The 14,670-nt window shown below is 43.3% G+C and overlaps 1 long non-coding RNA gene across 2 annotated transcripts in view; it reads right to left on the reverse strand.

Moving 5' to 3' along the window:
- The window catches only part of LOC127489227 (uncharacterized), a 246,948-nt gene that overhangs the window by 74,019 nt on the left and 158,259 nt on the right, over nt 1–14,670 (reverse strand). For both annotated transcript variants that reach the window (XR_011386953.1, XR_011386954.1), the window contains one exon: nt 10,631–10,774. This is a non-coding gene — a long non-coding RNA (uncharacterized lncRNA). The remainder of the gene's footprint in view (nt 1–10,630; nt 10,775–14,670) is intronic.

The following is a 14,670-nucleotide window of genomic DNA, read 5'->3' on the forward strand; positions in this document are numbered from 1 at the left end:
GAATATACACCTGGCAGAGCTATAATTGGTAGTCAACAGGAAATAAATGTCAGATACTTAGTCAAATCTTGGAAAATGGGGATCAATCATGGCTAGTTCTTCTCTATTGCTATATCTGACAAGGAAAAGGAGCCATCCGCAACATGATCTTTCTTGCAACTTCTTGGTACTGTACTATTGTCTCCCTTATTTTTCTAACCATGTCCTTCTGAGGTTTCTTTTTTTTTTTTTTAATTCTACCTGACATGCTACACTTACTAAATCATCTTGGACAGATGTGAGCTGTGCTTTGAGAAGGTACCTCCATGTCACCACCCATGTCACCACTTCAGGAAGGGGCTCATCTCACCTCGCTTGTTCTAATGATTCTGGTGTTTTACTTATTGAAAACCTGACTCTCAGAGGTTTGATGAAGAAAATTAACCTCATCTAGCAGGGGCACCTAGCATGGCTGCTCCCTAGATCTATGTCACATCCACAGTGATGGAAGGGAAGAAGCACCGAGAGTGTTCAGTGAGAGTTAAGAGCTTCCTTCTGTCTTACGTAAGGGCAAATCAGAACAGACAGGGGAACAAACTTGTCCAGGATCCAGGATTAGTCAGGGGACATTCTCCGGTATGTTGAGATGGCAGAGGTACTTGGGAAACCTCCTGTTGCCTTCACAACCAATGATAAAATATTCATACATGCAGTGCTTCTTATTTTTAGGCAACTGACTTTCATATTCACTGCAAAGCATGATTTTGGCCTATTGCAGGATAGTGAATTATGAAAATCAACATTTGGCTAGAAGTCAAGACATAAATGGAGTAACTCTACCATGTAATGAAATTTTGAGATACAAGAATACATTTGAAATTTTATCAAAAAGTAAATATTATCTCAATTTTATCTTATTTTATACTTATATTTTAATTGGTTGATACAGCATCAAGAAAACCATTCCTTAACACTGCTGGCTGCAGTATTTTTCTGGCATTCACCAAATGCATGTTTGCAATGAAAAAGAGATACTCCTTTTTCAATCCAGAACAGTGAAGAGTGAGACAGCTAGGGGTCTGCTCTACTAATAATGTAAGTCATTGATAAAGTCGATGTGACTGCCAAGTTATTAAGTTTTTCTTCCTCTCAATTATTCTAACCAAATGAAGCAATCGCTAATTTCCTCTTCATCTTCTCAGAGGAAATAGTGACTGGATCTATCTCATGAGCTAGAACATTCAAATATCTTTGAAGAGGAGACCTGAACATTTTCAGAAGCAGGCTTGAGGTTGTTTGTAGATCATACTCACCTTCATACATCTGCACAAAACACATGTACTTCCAACAACCCTTTAAATAAGTCAGTTTCTCTCCTTCGCCCTAAAGATATTCAGGTTTAAAAATAGAAAGTGACTTGTTCAATGTAGCAGGTAAAGGGTCAGAATTTAAATCCAGGCAGTCTCAAGTTAATGCTTTATTATGCTCCAAGCAAATAGCAACTGTTACTGAATATCTGCAATGTGTTTGGATTTTCCTATGCACCAGTTCCTCCTTATCCATAGTTTTGCTTTCTGTAATTTCAGTTACCTGCTGCTAACTAAGATCCAAATATAGTAAATGGAGATAAATAATCCATAAATTTTAAATAACTTCATGGTAGTATATTGCTATAATTACTCTTTTTATTACTAATTATTGTTGGTCATCTCTCCCTATGCCTCATTTTAAATTAAACTTCATCATATGTACACATGTATAGGGAAAACCTACTGGGAGTATATACAGAGTTTGGTTCTATTTGTATTTTCAGACATCCACTGGGGGTCTTGGGATGTGGCTCCTACTGATAATTTGGGGCTGCTGTACACAAATGGCTTGGGGACTTAGCCTGCCCAACAGTAACCAGTAGCCAACCAACCGAGGATTTGAATCCAAATATCTAATTCTTAAATTTACACATTTATCCTTGATACCACCTTGCCTGTTACCATTTTTTCTTGATGATTCCTCCAATAGCATTCTGAAATTAGAAGTACTTTTGAGCTCTGACCATAAACCAAGTACTTTTATTCCATATGGAGAACTAGATTTTTGTTATCACTCAGGAAAAAAAAATACACACATACATCATAATGGAGACTAAAAGCATAAAACACAGTTTGGGTGGGACACTGTGGCCTAGCAGGTAAATGCATCTCATATAGGAGTATTTGAGATTGATTTCTGCCTCTACTTCCAATCCAGCTGCCTGCTAACCAGTACATTATGACACAAATACTTAGGTTCCTGCCACCCTCAGAGGAGACCTGGATGGGTTCCTAGATCTTGGTTTCCACTTGGCTTAGCCCTGGCTCTTGTAGGCCTTTGGGGAGTGAACGAGAGAATAGACAATCTCTCACTCCCCCCACCCCCCAAATACTGTGCCTTTCAAATACATACATACATACAAACATACATAAAACTTTTAAAATGCAGAGAATACTAAATTTACATTCAGTACAAGGAAGGAAAAGCTGGGGGTGCTAAGCCCAGTGCTCTGTTCTTGGTCATTCTGCCCAGGAACTCTTCAAGAAGAGGCAGGATCAGGTTAGCAGAAAAGGCAGCTTTGTGGCAGTAGCTTCTAGCAGGCCAATCATTTTTTTGTTTGTTTTTGTTTTTTGTCCTCCCACACCTGGCCTTCCTGGGCTCTGCTCCTGGGAGAGTCAAGAAGGGACCAAGGACACTCAGGCTTGCTGCTGGGAACAACCAGGAGCCAGTGCTTTCCTGGGGTTTTTGTTTTTGCCAAAAGGTCTTCCCCACTTCCAGTTATCCCAATTTATACTATGTGAGTCAACGTGACAGCTTAAACCAATAGAAATATTACTCCCCCCCCCACCGAAAGTGTGGGTTAAATGCAACGTTTAACATAATGAGCCCAAGGGGGAAAGGTTCTCAGTAAAGATAAATATTCCTCTTAAAAAAATTGACCTAATTAATAACAAGATGGTATAAAGTTTGCAAACAATGAATGAGGAGCAGGATTTTTTTTGCACCCTTTCTTCTTATTCAATCCCAACATCTATTATTTTGTTTTAAAGCCTGAATACTGATATATTTCATACATCATGGCTATTTTTTTAAAGGAAAAATATAAAACTATTTTATTAACCACAGTTCCCCCATATTTACTGTAAGGTAAATAGCAGCCCTAGGTAACAGCTCTTTTTCTCCTAAATTACTACTTCCCCTTGCTCCCTGGAGAGCTAACTAACTCCAGTTTGACAAAGATTGATCCTCAGCCGAGGCTAAAGAAGTTGGGCTTCTCACAGTGCACTCCTCACTTTGTAGTTCACAGTGGCTGAGTTCCAAATCCTACCCAAACCACTCAGGGTCACACTCTCTCACTGTTCCCAGCAAAATCAAAACTCGCTTCTTCAGATGGTTCTTGCTAGCATTGTTACTAAGATGAGTTCTTGAATATTGCCTTTCTCTTAGCTAACAGCGGGCTGAGCGTTTATGTTTAAATGAATCAGAAACATATGGCATGCATTTCTCTTAATAGTGCACTGGATTTTTTTAATTAAAGGAGAACAGTGCTACGGGCAAAGTGTGCTTTGAGCAGCTTTTGGAAGGCAAATGTTGAGGGGGATTGAGGATGGTCTACCAATGAAAAGGACAGTTGGTCTTGCATTTTGCAGTCCTGATTTACCAGGGAGGACACCAAATTTCAGACGGGAAGAGTCTCGATTATTAAGCATGTGACCAAAAGCAGGTTTCAGGGTTACATTTAATTAACTATGGTGACTAAACAATTTTAATGTCAATCTCATCAAGTATCTGGTAAATTGTGCTTTTGTGAGAGAAATGGGAAAGGCAATGCCTGGCACAGCTGTCTTCCAACTTGTCAGCTGTAGCACGCCTTGGAGGAGTCACCTCATTTTTCTGAATCTCAGTTGTTCATATCTACAAAGTGGGTGTAATATTAATGCTATGAGACAGTCATGATAAGGATGAAACAAAAGGTTGAATTAAAAATTGTGTTGTGAATTCTATTCAAATTAACTTGAATTTCAGTTCAAATTAATTCTCTCAGTGGTGCATTTAAACATTTGATTGCTTTTCACTAGATTCCTTTTCACTGTCTCGGAGCATGATTTTCCCCCAGAGAGGTCAGATAAAACGAGGATCCACTTGGTGAACTTGTAACCTCAGTTCCCTTAAGTTCTCCATGTTTTTTTAAACTTTGGTCCTTCAGAGAGTCGGTGAACCAATAAGGAAGATCTTACAGCCAGCCAAAGGAAACGAACTTGTGCGCAAAGCTATTATCTCAAGCAGAGTTGGATATCCTGACACTCAATTTTCTAATCTGTCACCTTTCAATCTGCCACTAGAACAGACTCACTCTGGCACTTACCTGGGGTCCTCATGTATCCTCACTGGAAGAGGCAACCTTACATGTGCACCTCATTTAATTTTATGTTCCCCTAACTTAAGTCTGTGAAAGAGGAGTTAAGTCACACACCCAACTTAAAGCCAGGATTCTCAGGGGACCCAATGTAGATGAATGGTTCCTAAGTGAAATATATCAAAGTCATTAATTAACAGGAGGTAAGGAACATGTGATAGGCCACCTACCCACTGCAGGGGAACTTCTAATGCTGTAGGACCATTGATCCCAACAGTGCCCCTCTTTACAAGGCCACTTGCGTGGCCTCTAGTCAGAGCTCTGGACAGACCTGGCTCTGGACGATGTTAAGCCTTTGAAATGCAAGCCCATCTCCGGTCCTTTCGTCCAAGGGAAGCAAACAGGACAGCAGCAAGCAGCAACGGAGTGCTGATTGGAAAAGGGATGCAACAGCACACAGTGGAGTGAGCCCTGGAGGAAGCACTGGAAGCCAAGTTCATGCTGCTAAGTGACCTTGTACAAGCAACTAATCTGGGTCTTTTTTTTCCTCATTTGTGAAGTGGGCAAGAAAGTTCTGGTTTTTTCCTTCACATGAAAATGGAGGAGGCTAAATAACACTGAAAAAAAAAAAAAGTAAAATACTGCCTGTGTGCATGCAGTGCTGAGGATTAGCCAGACACAATCGCTGACCATCTGTGCAGTACCTGGGCTAGCGCAGGCCCACAGCTCACCTTCATCGGATGCAGTATGAGGGACATGGTTGAGAAAGCTCTGCACAGGCCTGCCTTCCCTGATCTTTTCTAGGTCATTAATGAGCGCCAGGTACCCTCTCTGCCTCCATGATTCCACCCGGCTTCTGCTGAGCCACAAAGGGCCTCTAGAAACTTCCCTTTAGGGTGTGACGGGGCAGTCAGTGCCTCCTCTCACAGCCACAGGCGTCAGCATATGGGGCAGAGGCAATGAGAATCTGGAGGGATGAAAATGAAATGCAGCCAGGTGTGGTCACCAAAGAAAGGATCAAAGACGTCCCCCTGGAAGAAGTGGGGCTCACAAAGAGACGGACTGTCAGAAAGCCCTGCCCTGCAGCCTGTTCCCGAGTGCTGTTTCATTCAGCTTACAATTATACAAGATTTACTATAACCATGTTCAGTGCATATAGGATATGGTTCCAGATGGGTTACTGTGGACAAGAAGAGACAAGCAGGATGAGAAGGAAAAGAAAGAACAAATGGGAGAGTAGACAAAAGCAAGACAGAAGAGATCAGGGAGGAGGTGCATCCCTTGCAGAGCAAAGGCACACATGTTTTTAGAGGATGAAAGTCCATCCACGTCTGTGACTCCTGACAAACCAAAGGCTGTGGCACAACCTGCTTGTTCCCCCACTTCTCCCCACACCAGAACCTCAGCAGTATTTGTACTTAAGGACTCCCGAGTTCAGTTGCATCTCCGTGACCAGAATCAATGCTCATGGAAAAACAGCAAAGGAGAAAAACGCCTAGGCGTGTGCGTGTAGTGCGCATGTGTGTGTCTGTGTGTAGGTGTGAGTGGGATGGGCACAGTATCTCTCTTCCCAGGGTCTGGGCACATGTTGCTGCAGGAGCCATTCTAGGAGGAAGGCTGGGACAGGCAAGACCAGCTCAGGTTTCCTGAGGCTTCCTCCTGCCTGGGGGCTGGTCACTGAACAGCCTCGGGTGTGTTTCAGAGGCTGATTAAAGCTCTCACAAATGCCAGCTTCCATCACTTCAATGACTATTAATTTAAAGAAAATATTTGTCTGGAAAAAGAAGGGAAACATTGTCAACCATTCCTGTTTTCTCACCAAGAGGCCCTTCCTCTCAGCAGGTCCTTTTCTTTGTCCTAAAGTGGGTGAGTCTGACCTGGGCCAGGGTACCAGGGCAGCGAGGGGGTGGGGGGTGGGGGAACGCTGGCCAGACTCTTCTAATTAGGTAACCGAGCACAGAGCTTTGCCAAGACGATGGCAAAAATCTACCGTTCAGGCCCCCATTCCCACTGTTCAAGTGATAAATGACCTTCAGGTCGCTCTCCCCAGAGCCGAGCGGGGCCTGCGTCTGGACAAAGGCCAGGGAAAACAGAACAAGATTTATAAGAGCCAAAGGCGGGAGAAGAAGAGCCGCAGGGCATGGGGGAAGGACCCCCTGAGAAAACGTGGTGCGTGTTAGTAGCTGCATGTGACTTTGTGACGACGGGCAGGGCCGGAAGGAGAAGTGGCCGCGGTGGCAGACCCAGGCTGGGAGAGAGGGTTGGTGGGCCGTCCTCTCTAGAAGACGGAGTGCTGGTCCCCAACTCCCAGGCTGGCTCTTTCATTCACCCCAGTGCCTGCTAAACAGACACTGGGAAAGGAATGTACTTACAGCTTGGGAGACAAATGGAGTCGGAGGAGGAGGGGTCCTGTGCTGCTAAGATTAAAAGGCATGATGGTGCAATTAAAGATATTTACCAGAGAAATTGGAGCCCCATTCCCTGCTGGCGTACAGTATGTGAGGAAGAGCTGTTTTATATCATTAAAGACAAAAACCAGGTCTATAGGTAAGCTTTAAGAACAATAAACATCCTGAATTCAAGAATAAGTCTGTCAAATGAAGGGATATTGATTTTGGAACAAGGAATATTATGTCAAACAACATTAGTTTAATTGATCTGAATTTAGCTTAAGTACTAAAAGCATTTATATACAAACAGCAAATGAAAATTAACTGCAGCTGAGCCCCGCTGCGGGCTCTCAGGGCCTCTGCGTGGAGGAGATCCTGGCACCCAGCAGGCCGGGTTGGAGCCCCGCGCACACAGAGGAGCCGGGCTTTCTTCCCGTGCAGGACAATGCGGAAGGCAATGTGCTTTCTCTCAGAGGTAGGAACATTTAACACCAGCCTTTGACTTTTCAAAATACACAAAAGACCGTTTCTGGCTCTGAAAGAATCCATAAGGGGACAGGGGTGAGACCAGGAGGGCGTCAGTACCCAAGGCACAGACAGGCTCTTGGTCCTGAAGGCAGTGAATGAGGCAAGCCCCGCTCCACCTCTGGCTGATCGGCCCCATCCGAAGCAATGCCTGAAGAGAGAGCTGCCTCTGCTCTACAATGCCCCCACACCTTTCAGCTCCTGTCAGATCCTGGGCACCCCAGTGGAGCTCCAGGGAAGCACTGGGCAGGGGGCTAGGGACCGGACATGTCCTCAATAGACAGAGCAGCCTCATCCCTGCAGGGGGTCACCCATGAAGAAAGATCTCAAGAGTTCTCAAATCCCTGTCCTACCCAGTGCTCCTCAGATGCACACAAATCAACCTTGCTTTTCTTTTCTTTTCTTTCTTTTTTTTTTTTTTTCTACTTAACTCCCTCCCACAGCCATCCCATACAACCTGCTCCAGGATGGAGACAGAATGTACAGACAAGTCACAAGCATGAGGCCAGGGCAGAGGTTGCATTTTCTCTTTAGTTATCAATGCCATAGTTAGTGTTTCCACTGAAGGATTATGCAAGAGATAAGCCAAGGAGCCTTTGGAAGTACACTGGTCCCAGCCCCCATGGCTGGGTGTGTGTCAGCCTCATTATTTAATGTCTGGTTAGATCAGGGGCCAACCTTGTTTCTACTTTGTTTTTAGAAGGCCTGACAAAAGCCCAGGGGGTTGTTGCTTTGTTTACATCTTGCCACCTGTACACTCTCCCTGCAAGCCACATCGCCATTCCCAGATCAAAGGACAGCCGAGTCCTGGACCACTAAGTGGGGCTGAAAGGAAGACCTCTCCGCCTCCGCCCTCAGCTTTCACTGCAACCATGGAGTATGTTGTCGGATTTATAGTTTAGCGTGTGAACCCAGTCACAAAACGTAGCAGAAACAGCCTAATTCCCTGACCCTTTGCCACATACGTGAAGTCTGGTCTCATGTAACTGCGAAATAACCTTTATGTGGACTCTCAGGATATCAGCGTTTGCTTATCTCTGTCATGATTTCTTCTTCTTGAAACTTCTTTTTTCTATTTCACCCAATATTTGAAACATTTTCTATCAAAGTATTTTTCCCTTGTGATGTTCTCAGCCAGGGTGGCCAGTGGGGGAGCAGGGTGTGTGAGGGGAAGGAAGACAACATCTTGCCGAGACAGATGTGACTCAGGACAATGCACTGCGAGAGAAGACATGCACTCTGATAGCATTCACTCTGTGTAAGCACTACGTAATCAGAAGGCTACAGACCTTAAAGAATTAATATTCCTGGCCTGGTATTCATATTATATTTGCTCATCAAATATACATTGAACACCCTTGATGTTCCAGATCTTATGCAGAACATGCATGGGGAATTGCATATTATCTCTGCCTTAGTCAAATACACTAGCATAACCTGGCTTATACTTGCTGAAACAGGACCACAAATAAGCTTCTAGATGAACCTTGAAGACAGTAGCAATTTCTCTTCCAAGACAGAATGGCCTGGCAAAAGTAGAGTGTTTGGAAAGTCTGATCCTAGGAACTTGGCTGATGAGACAGGTAAATGAGGAGAAAGGTGAGGCCATGAAGAGGGAATGTGAGAACAAGGGCACAGAAGGTTCAGGTGATATCTGCACAGTGCTAAGTTGTGTAGTGTGCTGGACCACAGGGAATTGTGGTGAGAGCCTGGCAGGAATCCTAGGCAAACACACTCCTGGGTTCCTAACCTCTTAATTGATTCCCTCTCCTCTCGAGAGGCTGCAATGAAAAGCCTGAGAAGCAAACAGTCCTTAGTTCAAGTCAGTCTCCTCCACGTCTTAGATGTGTGACCTTGGACAAGTCACTTAACCTCTCCAGACTTCAGCTTCCTCCTGTGAAATATGTAGACTGAAGCAGCGGGGCTTGGAAGAGACAGTGTGTGAATGAAGCCTTACACATCCAGGGCTAGGTTCCCAAGAACCTCAGTCAAGTGATCTAGGGAGCCCATACAGAGAAACGAGACAGGGTGAGGGATAAGGCTTTCTTCGGCCTGAATTTATGAAAGCTTCCAGTGGTTCTCTCACTATGCTGCCAGGTAAGTCCCACCATCTTCCTGGGCCTTATTTTCCTTATCTACACAAGGAAAAGGAGGAGAAGCACAGGGTCAATTCCCAAGATCTTTTTTTTTTCCAATTTTGATCCAAGGACAGAGTTTAAAGCTCACTGAGCCAAATCTTTAGTTTCCTTAAGTCACTGTTTAATTCTACCTCTTGGAGTGTAACTGTTACGTGTCTGAACATTACAAATTATGAAATATGAAATAAATATATGCACATATACATAAACACATGTGAATATATATAGACATGCATGTATATATGTAACTCAATTGTTCCAACCAGGGACAACCGTCCAATGCCTGGAGTTTCTCTTTTTCTTTTAGGATTCAACAACATTTGGCCTAATTCCAACATATTCCCGAGTTTCTGAATCTCGTTCCCACAAAGATCTGTCTTCTCTCTCTGGTTGAAAGAAATGCTGGCTGGGCGTTCTGCCAAGCACTTGGAGGCCTTCAAGCATTCTGTTGTGACCCCTGGGGTGTGCCCCTTTCCAGTGTCACAACTCTGTGGGGGTGCAGAGAGGCCCATGATGGCATTCTTGCAGTAAAGCATAGCATGTCTGTTACCCAGGCCCAGGACTGGACCCTCCAGCTCTGTTTCAAGAATGTCATCCCACTGTGTCCCCTTGCACCCAGTGCCTTTAGGACTGACCTCAGAGACAAAGAGAGGGACTTGTCTACTTTTACAGAGCTCCCATCACTATTGTTATCTCTCACCTGCAAACAGCCCTTCCAGATTTATAATGAACATTTATATCCTTGACCTTAAGTCAGGTCCGAAGCATGTGAACAAGTACTCAATTTGTAATTCATATGCATAAAGGCTCCTGGGGGTAGTGTTTTGAGGAAATGTCCTCTGATGGACCTATAGGAATGCTGGAAGGGGCCAAATCTACCTTACGTGGGCGTGGAAGATTCTCAGGCTCAGAGGATAGAATGCACTAAGATCGGCTATTGACAAACTAGAGGAAAAATGCCAAGAGAATCCTTCCATGCCGCGTCCTCAACAACACATCCTGTCCACTTCTCCCATAGCCTTCCTCTTTCTCCTGGCAACCACTGCTTTCAGAACAGAATTTATTAGCAGTCTCTAACGGCCCATAAAGCTCTGACATTTTATGGTTCTATTTGAATTTCATCCAATTTCTTTTCATAAGATGAGAAGCTTTGGTATTACAGAGCTTCAGAAACACTGGGTTACTGGGAAGAGAGGCAGAGGTCTCCCTACCTGTGTGGATTGTGCAGAGGATGACTTCACAGGATCAGACGACATCATGCTGCCCAGAGAGGCCACCAGGGAGCCTGACCACATCTCCTCATGGATAATGGAAAGCGATTCAGGCCAAGAAGACTCAAGACATGGAGACTGCTTCTGCAGAGACACAGAACAGCAGTGCTGTTGATAAACTTCGGTTTGGCAAAACAGACACATAATGTGAACCTAAGGGCAGGAGGTATGAAGAGAAACATTCTGTAGTTCCTGGATTTAAGGATTTCGTTGTCTACTGGAGGAAACGTGCATGTGAACAAATAATTTCAGTAAAATATTCCAAGGGATAAAACAGATGTAAGTTAGGGTATCATGAGAGCGCAGGGAAGGGCAGTTAGCCAATCTAGGGACACAGAAACTTTCTTGGAGGGATAAAGTCCATTCCTGCTGCATTTAAGGATGCCTTTTGTTTCTTGCAATGTGTTCTTCTCCTTTGTCTCATAAGAACTTCACTCCATTCCAGTGAGACAGCCAGGGAAACCTACTCTTCTCTCATTTGGCAGATGGAAACAGTAGGACAGGGGCTAAATGGGCAAAGGCACACAGCCAATTAATGGTGGAGGATGAGTATACTTTGATAGTTTCTATCAGGTGAGAAGAGTGTCAGCTGAACAGTAAATGGATGTAAAAAGGGTGTTATTTCCTGGTACATATGGTTTGGTGCAAGGAGAACAGGGAGATAAGAAATGTTTTGATAGCCTTAAACATTATAGTTGTATTTAATTTGCTTCAACCAAAGCTATATTCTTTTTTTTTTACTTTTTATTTTTGACAGGCAGAGTGGACAGTGAGAGAGACAGAGAAAGGTCTTCCTTTACCATTGGTTCACCCTCCAATCGCCACTGCGGCCGGCACGCTGTGGGCCAGCGCACCGCGCTGATCCGAAGCCAGGAGCCAGGAGCCAGGTGCTTCTCCTGGTCTCCCATGCGGGTGCAGGGCCCAAGCACTTGGGTCATGCTCCACTGCACTCCCTGGCCACAGCAGAGAGCTGGCCTGGAAGAGGGGCAACCGGGACAGAATCTAGCACCCCGACCGGAACTAGAACCTGGTGTGCTGGCGCCACAGGCGGAGGATTAGCCTATTGAGCCACAGCACCGGCCCTCCCAAAGCTATATTCTATAGAAAAGTCTACCCTGTGTGTACAACATACTATGTATAATTTCAAAAAATGTACTTATTTCATAATCTTTTCCCTTTGCTTGTAATGCACGTTCCTTCACTGGCCTACCTGAAATATTCTTGCTCATTCTTATGAACACAAACCCAAATCACTCAGCTCTCAGTCCTCTTAGTTCCTCAGGTTCACATCACTCAGATCTCATCCCAGGATAACTGCTTGCCTTTTTGTCTGTTTTCCCCACCAGATAATGAGGTTCCTGGACAAACAATGTTATTCCATTTACCTTTAACCTACCAAATGATAGTTAATAAATGTTTGAATAAATAAGCAAATGAATAAAGAAATTAACAATGAAATTATCCATCTTAATACATGGTGTCAGTGTGTTGCCTTTAATTTCAACCCCAGAATGCAGAGAGCTGAAAAAGGAAGACTTCAAACAATGAGAAGGCCCAGGCTGCCTTCAAATTCATGACATTTTTCAAACTCAGCAGAAAGCAGCTGACTCAAACTCCACTGAGAGAGCCTGCAGAGAGAAAAATGTGAATACAAACTCACCTAGAAAAGAAACAACTAGAAGTCACTGTGCCTATGACATCTGAAAAACTGATGGAAGCTAATTGGAGGCTGGTGAGCAGAGGAATCCTCTGGGAGTGCAGAAATTAGGGCTCCACATATTTTTCAGGCTTGGTCTGTATTGACTCCTGTGATACTCACAAAAAGATCTGAAAGAGCCCTAAAAAGTGTCCTTGGTGGTGCAGACCTGAAAGAGGAACAGGTGCAAAAAGAACCTTTGCTAGAAGCTTCCCTCCTGTTCCCACGGTGGAACAGAAGCCTTTGTCTGTGGGAGAAGAACAGCACTACATCTTAGGGTGTGAGGAAAACCTAGTGCAGCCAGGGGACGTGAAAAAGCACATTTGTGGGGATCCTGTTCCTAGGAAGGAATGGAGTTAGGGACTGAGCACACCGCTAAAGCAGGTCAGTGGCAGAGAAAAGAGTAAGCCACAGTGCTGAAACCCACGGACATGGCAGGCTCCCAAGATCTAACTTTAACTGGAACAATGGAGACCGTACCCTACTAAGCAACAACCTGTGGAATAACAAGTAATGGGAGAATACCACTAGAGAAATAGCAAAGGAGGAAGAGTTGTAAAGGAAGACTCTCTTCACAAGATCTTAATACTTTATCCCTTTTAGTATTTTTTTTCCTACTTAATACTATTGGTTGAACTCTGTAATTAACACACAATTATTCTTAGGTGTTTAACTGAAAAGTGATCTCTGTTACATATAGGAGTGGGAATAAGAGAGGGAGGAGATATACAATTTGGGACATGCTCAATCGGACTTGCCCCAAATGGTAGAGTTAGAAATGTGCCAGGGGATTCCAATTCAATCTCATCAAGGTGGCATGTACCAATGCCATCTTACTAGTCCAAGTGATCAATTTCAGTTCACAATTGATCATAATGATAGGACAAAAGGTCCAAGAGATCACATAAACAAAACTAGTGTCTGCTAATACCAACTGATAAAATTAAGAAGGCGAGAACCATCCAACATGGGAAGCGGGATACACAGCAGACTCATAGAAGGCCAGATGTCCTAAACAGCACTCTGGCCTCAGAATTAGCCCTTAAGGCATTCAGGACTGGCTGAAGAGCCCATGAGACCATTTCAGGCATGGAAAGCCAAGACACTGTGGCAAAAAAACAAACAAACAAACAACAAAAACAAACCCTAGATGAAAGAACTCTGTGAGTGCGAGTGAGATCCCAGTGGAAAGAATGGGCCATCAAAGAAGGAGGTACCTTTCTCTGAAGGGAGGAGAGAACTTCCACTTTGGCTATGATCTTGTCGGAATAAGATCGGAGTTGGCAAATCCAAAAGGCTTCCATAATCTTGGCAACTCATGACTAGAACCTAGGGTGATTACTGATGCCATAAACAAGAGTGTCAATTTGCTAAGTCAACAACAGGAGTCACTGTGCACTTACGCCCCTTGTAGGATCTCTGTCCTTAATGTGGTGTACAATGTGAATTAATGCTATAACTAGTACTCAAACAGTATTTTACACTTTGTGTTTCTGTGTGGGTGCAACTGTTGAAATATTTACTTAATATATACTAAATTGATCTTCTGTATATAAAGATAATTGAAAATGAATCTTGATGTGAATGGAATGGGAGAGTGAGCGGGAGATGGGAGAGTTGTGGGTGGGAGGGAAGTTATGGGGGGGAAGCCATTGTAATCCATAAGCTGTACTTTGGAAATTTATATTTATTAAATACAAGCTAAAAAAAAAAACAAGATCTAAATCTCAGAATCAGATGGGCTATCTTCAAAAAGTTCATGGAAAATGTATATTATGAAAAGTTGTACATGGACTTCACATATGATTTGCACCAAATTAACCTTATTTTTAATTCTATTTCCCACAAACTTTTAAAAGTGATCTCATATTTATAGCAACAGGTTTAGTGGTGAATGGTGTATCAGGCCAGCAATTTACTCTGAAGTGGTTAAACAAAAAAGTTCTGCTTATTTCTCTTGAAACTTCTGGATCAGATTAATACACTATAGATACTGATGCACAAGTTTATTCATAGGAATTTTATTCATAATTATAAAATATTGGAATTAATCCATCAACCTATACTTAAGAGAGAGTAGCTCTACAAAATAAACTGTAAACCTCATTGAATAGTGTTTTATGCATCTGTAAGAAAAATGAAGAGATATATATGAGCTGATATGTTGTTTCATAATATATTATTGAATGAAAAAAGATGCAAAGAGCATCTAGATGGGGGCATTTTGTACAAAAAAAGAGTCTGCTTTCACTAAAATAAATTCATATTTTAAATACTATTTTCC

This window comes from Oryctolagus cuniculus, chromosome 2 (assembly GCF_964237555.1).
Source record: "Oryctolagus cuniculus chromosome 2, mOryCun1.1, whole genome shotgun sequence".
In the NCBI taxonomy this organism is placed as follows: Eukaryota; Metazoa; Chordata; class Mammalia; order Lagomorpha; family Leporidae; genus Oryctolagus; species Oryctolagus cuniculus.